Source organism: Eucyclogobius newberryi, unplaced genomic scaffold (assembly GCF_026437365.1).
Source record: "Eucyclogobius newberryi isolate DKJ021-1_F unplaced genomic scaffold, fEucNew1.0.hap1 SCAF_56, whole genome shotgun sequence".
NCBI classification, from domain to species: domain Eukaryota; kingdom Metazoa; phylum Chordata; class Actinopteri; order Gobiiformes; family Gobiidae; genus Eucyclogobius; species Eucyclogobius newberryi.
The window spans coordinates 409,001-415,000 of NW_027316234.1; the positions used below are offsets into that span (position 1 = coordinate 409,001).

Sequence of the window (6,000 nt, forward strand, 5' to 3'; positions counted from 1 at the left end):
CGTGAAGAGTACCTTCACGCCACTTGCTCGGTCAAAATTGGGATATCTCAATGAAAAACTTCTTTTTTTTTTTTTGACGGGTGAAAAAGTGTGAAAATGCTCACAGCACCTGGTATTCCCAGGCGGTGTTCCATCCAAGTACTAACAAGGCCCAACCCCGCTTGGCTTCCGAGATCAAACGAGATCGGGCTGGTCCAGGGTGGTATGGCCGTGAGCGAAATGTTCCAGGTCAAAACTCGTATAAATGGCTTTTTTTGCATCAAACACTGTCTTTTCGTGAAGAGTACCTTCACGCCACTTGCTCGGTCAAAATTGGGATATCTCAATGAAAAACTTCTTTTTTTTTTTTTTTTTTTTTTTTGACAGGTGAAAAAGTGTGAAAATGCTCACAGCACCTGGTATTCCCAGGCGGTCTCCCATCCAAGTACTAACCAGGCCCAACCCTGCTTGGCTTCCGAGATCAGACGAGATCGGGCTGGTCCAGGGTGGTATGGCCGTGAGCGAAATGTTCCAGGTCAAAACGGCCTTTTTTATATCAAACACTGTCTTTTCGTGAAGAGTACCTTCACGCCACTTGCTCGGTCAAAATTGGGATATCTCAATGAAAAACTTCTTTTTTTTTTTTGACGGGTGAAAAAGTGTGAAAATGCTCACAGCACCTGGTATTCCCAGGCGGTCTCCCATCCAAGTACTAACAAGGCCCAACCCCGCTTGGCTTCCGAGATCAAACGAGATCGGGCTGGTCCAGGGTGGTATGGCCGTGAGCGAAATGTTCCAGGTCAAAACGGCCTTTTTTATATCAAACACTGTCTTTTCGTGAAGAGTACCTTCACGCCACTTGCTCGGTCAAAATTGGGATATCTCAATGAAAAACTTCTTTTTTTTTTTTTTTTTTTTTTTTTGACAGGTGAAAAAGTGTGAAAATGCTCACAGCACCTGGTATTCCCAGGCGGTCTCCCATCCAAGTACTAACCAGGCCCAACCCTGCTTGGCTTCCGAGATCAGACGAGATCGGGCTGGTCCAGGGTGGTATGGCCGTGAGCGAAATGTTCCAGGTCAAAACGGCCTTTTTTATATCAAACACTGTCTTTTCGTGAAGAGTACCTTCACGCCACTTGCTCGGTCAAAATTGGGATATCTCAATGAAAAACTTCTTTTTTTTTTTTGACGGGTGAAAAAGTGTGAAAATGCTCACAGCACCTGGTATTCCCAGGCGGTCTCCCATCCAAGTACTAACAAGGCCCAACCCCGCTTGGCTTCCGAGATCAAACGAGATCGGGCTGGTCCAGGGTGGTATGGCCGTGAGCGAAATGTTCCAGGTCAAAACGGCCTTTTTTATATCAAACACTGTCTTTTCGTGAAGAGTACCTTCACGCCACTTGCTCGGTCAAAATTGGGATATCTCAATGAAAAACTTCTTTTTTTTTTTTTTTTTTTTTTTTTGACAGGTGAAAAAGTGTGAAAATGCTCACAGCACCTGGTATTCCCAGGCGGTCTCCCATCCAAGTACTAACCAGGCCCAACCCTGCTTGGCTTCCGAGATCAGACGAGATCGGGCTGGTCCAGGGTGGTATGGCCGTGAGCGAAATGTTCCAGGTCAAAACGGCCTTTTTTATATCAAACACTGTCTTTTCGTGAAGAGTACCTTCACGCCACTTGCTCGGTCAAAATTGGGATATCTCAATGAAAAACTTCTTTTTTTTTTTTTGACGGGTGAAAAAGTGTGAAAATGCTCACAGCACCTGGTATTCCCAGGCGGTGTTCCATCCAAGTACTAACAAGGCCCAACCCCGCTTGGCTTCCGAGATCAAACGAGATCGGGCTGGTCCAGGGTGGTATGGCCGTGAGCGAAATGTTCCAGGTCAAAACGGCCTTTTTTATATCAAACACTGTCTTTTCGTGAAGAGTACCTTCACGCCACTTGCTCGGTCAAAATTGGGATATCTCAATGAAAAACTTCTTTTTTTTTTTTTTTTTTTTTTTTGACAGGTGAAAAAGTGTGAAAATGCTCACAGCACCTGGTATTCCCAGGCGGTCTCCCATCCAAGTACTAACCAGGCCCAACCCTGCTTGGCTTCCGAGATCAGACGAGATCGGGCTGGTCCAGGGTGGTATGGCCGTGAGCGAAATGTTCCAGGTCAAAACGGCCTTTTTTATATCAAACACTGTCTTTTCGTGAAGAGTACCTTCACGCCACTTGCTCGGTCAAAATTGGGATATCTCAATGAAAAACTTCTTTTTTTTTTTTTGACGGGTGAAAAAGTGTGAAAATGCTCACAGCACCTGGTATTCCCAGGCGGTCTCCCATCCAAGTACTAACAAGGCCCAACCCCGCTTGGCTTCCGAGATCAAACGAGATCGGGCTGGTCCAGGGTGGTATGGCCGTGAGCGAAATGTTCCAGGTCAAAACGGCCTTTTTTATATCAAACACTGTCTTTTCGTGAAGAGTACCTTCACGCCACTTGCTCGGTCAAAATTGGGATATCTCAATGAAAAACTTCTTTTTTTTTTTTTTTTTTTTTTTTGACAGGTGAAAAAGTGTGAAAATGCTCACAGCACCTGGTATTCCCAGGCGGTCTCCCATCCAAGTACTAACCAGGCCCAACCCTGCTTGGCTTCCGAGATCAGACGAGATCGGGCTGGTCCAGGGTGGTATGGCCGTGAGCGAAATGTTCCAGGTCAAAACGGCCTTTTTTATATCAAACACTGTCTTTTCGTGAAGAGTACCTTCACGCCACTTGCTCGGTCAAAATTGGGATATCTCAATGAAAAACTTCTTTTTTTTTTTTTGACGGGTGAAAAAGTGTGAAAATGCTCACAGCACCTGGTATTCCCAGGCGGTGTTCCATCCAAGTACTAACAAGGCCCAACCCCGCTTGGCTTCCGAGATCAAACGAGATCGGGCTGGTCCAGGGTGGTATGGCCGTGAGCGAAATGTTCCAGGTCAAAACTCGTATAAATGGCTTTTTTTGCATCAAACACTGTCTTTTCGTGAAGAGTACCTTCACGCCACTTGCTCGGTCAAAATTGGGATATCTCAATGAAAAACTTCTTTTTTTTTTTTTTTTTTTTTTTTGACAGGTGAAAAAGTGTGAAAATGCTCACAGCACCTGGTATTCCCAGGCGGTCTCCCATCCAAGTACTAACCAGGCCCAACCCTGCTTGGCTTCCGAGATCAGACGAGATCGGGCTGGTCCAGGGTGGTATGGCCGTGAGCGAAATGTTCCAGGTCAAAACGGCCTTTTTTATATCAAACACTGTCTTTTCGTGAAGAGTACCTTCACGCCACTTGCTCGGTCAAAATTGGGATATCTCAATGAAAAACTTCTTTTTTTTTTTTTGACGGGTGAAAAAGTGTGAAAATGCTCACAGCACCTGGTATTCCCAGGCGGTGTTCCATCCAAGTACTAACAAGGCCCAACCCCGCTTGGCTTCCGAGATCAAACGAGATCGGGCTGGTCCAGGGTGGTATGGCCGTGAGCGAAATGTTCCAGGTCAAAACTCGTATAAATGGCTTTTTTTGCATCAAACACTGTCTTTTCGTGAAGAGTACCTTCACGCCACTTGCTCGGTCAAAATTGGGATATCTCAATGAAAAACTTCTTTTTTTTTTTTTTTTTTTTTTTTGACAGGTGAAAAAGTGTGAAAATGCTCACAGCACCTGGTATTCCCAGGCGGTCTCCCATCCAAGTACTAACCAGGCCCAACCCTGCTTGGCTTCCGAGATCAGACGAGATCGGGCTGGTCCAGGGTGGTATGGCCGTGAGCGAAATGTTCCAGGTCAAAACGGCCTTTTTTATATCAAACACTGTCTTTTCGTGAAGAGTACCTTCACGCCACTTGCTCGGTCAAAATTGGGATATCTCAATGAAAAACTTCTTTTTTTTTTTTTGACGGGTGAAAAAGTGTGAAAATGCTCACAGCACCTGGTATTCCCAGGCGGTGTTCCATCCAAGTACTAACAAGGCCCAACCCCGCTTGGCTTCCGAGATCAAACGAGATCGGGCTGGTCCAGGGTGGTATGGCCGTGAGCGAAATGTTCCAGGTCAAAACGGCCTTTTTTATATCAAACACTGTCTTTTCGTGAAGAGTACCTTCACGCCACTTGCTCGGTCAAAATTGGGATATCTCAATGAAAAACTTCTTTTTTTTTTTTTGACGGGTGAAAAAGTGTGAAAATGCTCACAGCACCTGGTATTCCCAGGCGGTCTCCCATCCAAGTACTAACCAGGCCCAACCCTGCTTGGCTTCCGAGATCAGACGAGATCGGGCTGGTCCAGGGTGGTATGGCCGTGAGCGAAATGTTCCAGGTCAAAACGGCCTTTTTTATATCAAACACTGTCTTTTCGTGAAGAGTACCTTCACGCCACTTGCTCGGTCAAAATTGGGATATCTCAATGAAAAACTTCTTTTTTTTTTTTTGACGGGTGAAAAAGTGTGAAAATGCTCACAGCACCTGGTATTCCCAGGCGGTGTTCCATCCAAGTACTAACAAGGCCCAACCCCGCTTGGCTTCCGAGATCAAACGAGATCGGGCTGGTCCAGGGTGGTATGGCCGTGAGCGAAATGTTCCAGGTCAAAACTCGTATAAATGGCTTTTTTTGCATCAAACACTGTCTTTTCGTGAAGAGTACCTTCACGCCACTTGCTCGGTCAAAATTGGGATATCTCAATGAAAAACTTCTTTTTTTTTTTTTTTTTTTTTTTTGACAGGTGAAAAAGTGTGAAAATGCTCACAGCACCTGGTATTCCCAGGCGGTCTCCCATCCAAGTACTAACCAGGCCCAACCCTGCTTGGCTTCCGAGATCAGACGAGATCGGGCTGGTCCAGGGTGGTATGGCCGTGAGCGAAATGTTCCAGGTCAAAACGGCCTTTTTTATATCAAACACTGTCTTTTCGTGAAGAGTACCTTCACGCCACTTGCTCGGTCAAAATTGGGATATCTCAATGAAAAACTTCTTTTTTTTTTTTTGACGGGTGAAAAAGTGTGAAAATGCTCACAGCACCTGGTATTCCCAGGCGGTGTTCCATCCAAGTACTAACAAGGCCCAACCCCGCTTGGCTTCCGAGATCAAACGAGATCGGGCTGGTCCAGGGTGGTATGGCCGTGAGCGAAATGTTCCAGGTCAAAACTCGTATAAATGGCTTTTTTTGCATCAAACACTGTCTTTTCGTGAAGAGTACCTTCACGCCACTTGCTCGGTCAAAATTGGGATATCTCAATGAAAAACTTCTTTTTTTTTTTTTTTTTTTTTTTTAACAGGCAAAAAAGTGTGAAAATGCTCACAGCACCTGGTATTCCCAGGCGGTCTCCCATCCAAGTACTAACCAGGCCCAACCCTGCTTGGCTTCCGAGATCAGACGAGATCGGGCTGGTCCAGGGTGGTATGGCCGTGAGCGAAATGTTCCAGGTCAAAACGGCCTTTTTTATATCAAACACTGTCTTTTCGTGAAGAGTACCTTCACGCCACTTGCTCGGTCAAAATTGGGATATCTCAATGAAAAACTTCTTTTTTTTTTTTTGACGGGTGAAAAAGTGTGAAAATGCTCACAGCACCTGGTATTCCCAGGCGGTCTCCCATCCAAGTACTAACAAGGCCCAACCCCGCTTGGCTTCCGAGATCAGACGAGATCGGGCTGGTCCAGGGTGGTATGGCCGTGAGCGAAATGTTCCAGGTCAAAACGGCCTTTTTTATATCAAACACTGTCTTTTCGCGAAGAGTACCTTCACGCCACTTGCTCGGTCAAAATTGGGATATCTCAATGAAAAACTTCTTTTTTTTTTTTTGACGGGTGAAAAAGTGTGAAAATGCTCACAGCACCTGGTATTCCCAGGCGGTCTCCCATCCAAGTACTAACAAGGCCCAACCCCGCTTGGCTTCCGAGATCAAACGAGATCGGGCTGGTCCAGGGTGGTATGGCCGTGAGCGAAATGTTCCAGGTCAAAACGGCCTTTTTTATATCAAACACTGTCTTTTCGTGAAGAGTACCTTCACGCC

General features: G+C 45.8%; 15 non-coding genes and 7 pseudogenes across 15 annotated transcripts; all 22 read right to left on the reverse strand.

The window, feature by feature from the left end:
• Positions 1–97: 97 nt before the first annotated feature.
• On the reverse strand, positions 98–216 carry LOC140345530 (5S ribosomal RNA; annotated as a pseudogene).
• Positions 217–383: 167 nt separating this feature from the next.
• LOC140383836 (5S ribosomal RNA) lies at positions 384–502 on the reverse strand. The gene has a single exon (XR_011932553.1). It is a non-coding gene; the product is annotated as a 5S ribosomal RNA (ribosomal RNA).
• Positions 503–647: 145 nt separating this feature from the next.
• On the reverse strand, positions 648–766 carry LOC140345153 (5S ribosomal RNA). The gene has a single exon (XR_011923811.1). It is a non-coding gene; the product is annotated as a 5S ribosomal RNA (ribosomal RNA).
• A 158-nt stretch (positions 767–924) lies between these two features.
• LOC140383839 (5S ribosomal RNA) lies at positions 925–1,043 on the reverse strand. Its single transcript, XR_011932555.1, has one exon. It is a non-coding gene; the product is annotated as a 5S ribosomal RNA (ribosomal RNA).
• Positions 1,044–1,188: 145 nt separating this feature from the next.
• Positions 1,189–1,307, reverse strand: LOC140345154 (5S ribosomal RNA). Its single transcript, XR_011923812.1, has one exon. It is a non-coding gene; the product is annotated as a 5S ribosomal RNA (ribosomal RNA).
• A 158-nt stretch (positions 1,308–1,465) lies between these two features.
• On the reverse strand, positions 1,466–1,584 carry LOC140383840 (5S ribosomal RNA). The gene has a single exon (XR_011932556.1). It is a non-coding gene; the product is annotated as a 5S ribosomal RNA (ribosomal RNA).
• A 146-nt stretch (positions 1,585–1,730) lies between these two features.
• On the reverse strand, positions 1,731–1,849 carry LOC140345532 (5S ribosomal RNA; annotated as a pseudogene).
• A 157-nt stretch (positions 1,850–2,006) lies between these two features.
• Positions 2,007–2,125, reverse strand: LOC140383841 (5S ribosomal RNA). Its single transcript, XR_011932557.1, has one exon. It is a non-coding gene; the product is annotated as a 5S ribosomal RNA (ribosomal RNA).
• A 146-nt stretch (positions 2,126–2,271) lies between these two features.
• On the reverse strand, positions 2,272–2,390 carry LOC140345155 (5S ribosomal RNA). The gene has a single exon (XR_011923813.1). It is a non-coding gene; the product is annotated as a 5S ribosomal RNA (ribosomal RNA).
• Positions 2,391–2,547: 157 nt separating this feature from the next.
• On the reverse strand, positions 2,548–2,666 carry LOC140383842 (5S ribosomal RNA). The gene has a single exon (XR_011932558.1). It is a non-coding gene; the product is annotated as a 5S ribosomal RNA (ribosomal RNA).
• Positions 2,667–2,812: 146 nt separating this feature from the next.
• On the reverse strand, positions 2,813–2,931 carry LOC140345533 (5S ribosomal RNA; annotated as a pseudogene).
• Positions 2,932–3,098: 167 nt separating this feature from the next.
• Positions 3,099–3,217, reverse strand: LOC140383843 (5S ribosomal RNA). The gene has a single exon (XR_011932559.1). It is a non-coding gene; the product is annotated as a 5S ribosomal RNA (ribosomal RNA).
• A 146-nt stretch (positions 3,218–3,363) lies between these two features.
• Positions 3,364–3,482, reverse strand: LOC140345534 (5S ribosomal RNA; annotated as a pseudogene).
• A 167-nt stretch (positions 3,483–3,649) lies between these two features.
• Positions 3,650–3,768, reverse strand: LOC140383844 (5S ribosomal RNA). Its single transcript, XR_011932560.1, has one exon. It is a non-coding gene; the product is annotated as a 5S ribosomal RNA (ribosomal RNA).
• A 146-nt stretch (positions 3,769–3,914) lies between these two features.
• Positions 3,915–4,033, reverse strand: LOC140345535 (5S ribosomal RNA; annotated as a pseudogene).
• Positions 4,034–4,179: 146 nt separating this feature from the next.
• On the reverse strand, positions 4,180–4,298 carry LOC140383845 (5S ribosomal RNA). The gene has a single exon (XR_011932561.1). It is a non-coding gene; the product is annotated as a 5S ribosomal RNA (ribosomal RNA).
• Positions 4,299–4,444: 146 nt separating this feature from the next.
• LOC140345536 (5S ribosomal RNA) lies at positions 4,445–4,563 on the reverse strand (annotated as a pseudogene).
• Positions 4,564–4,730: 167 nt separating this feature from the next.
• LOC140383846 (5S ribosomal RNA) lies at positions 4,731–4,849 on the reverse strand. The gene has a single exon (XR_011932562.1). It is a non-coding gene; the product is annotated as a 5S ribosomal RNA (ribosomal RNA).
• Positions 4,850–4,995: 146 nt separating this feature from the next.
• LOC140345537 (5S ribosomal RNA) lies at positions 4,996–5,114 on the reverse strand (annotated as a pseudogene).
• A 167-nt stretch (positions 5,115–5,281) lies between these two features.
• Positions 5,282–5,400, reverse strand: LOC140383847 (5S ribosomal RNA). The gene has a single exon (XR_011932563.1). It is a non-coding gene; the product is annotated as a 5S ribosomal RNA (ribosomal RNA).
• Positions 5,401–5,546: 146 nt separating this feature from the next.
• LOC140384271 (5S ribosomal RNA) lies at positions 5,547–5,665 on the reverse strand. The gene has a single exon (XR_011932948.1). It is a non-coding gene; the product is annotated as a 5S ribosomal RNA (ribosomal RNA).
• Positions 5,666–5,811: 146 nt separating this feature from the next.
• Positions 5,812–5,930, reverse strand: LOC140345156 (5S ribosomal RNA). The gene has a single exon (XR_011923814.1). It is a non-coding gene; the product is annotated as a 5S ribosomal RNA (ribosomal RNA).
• Positions 5,931–6,000: the final 70 nt, after the last annotated feature.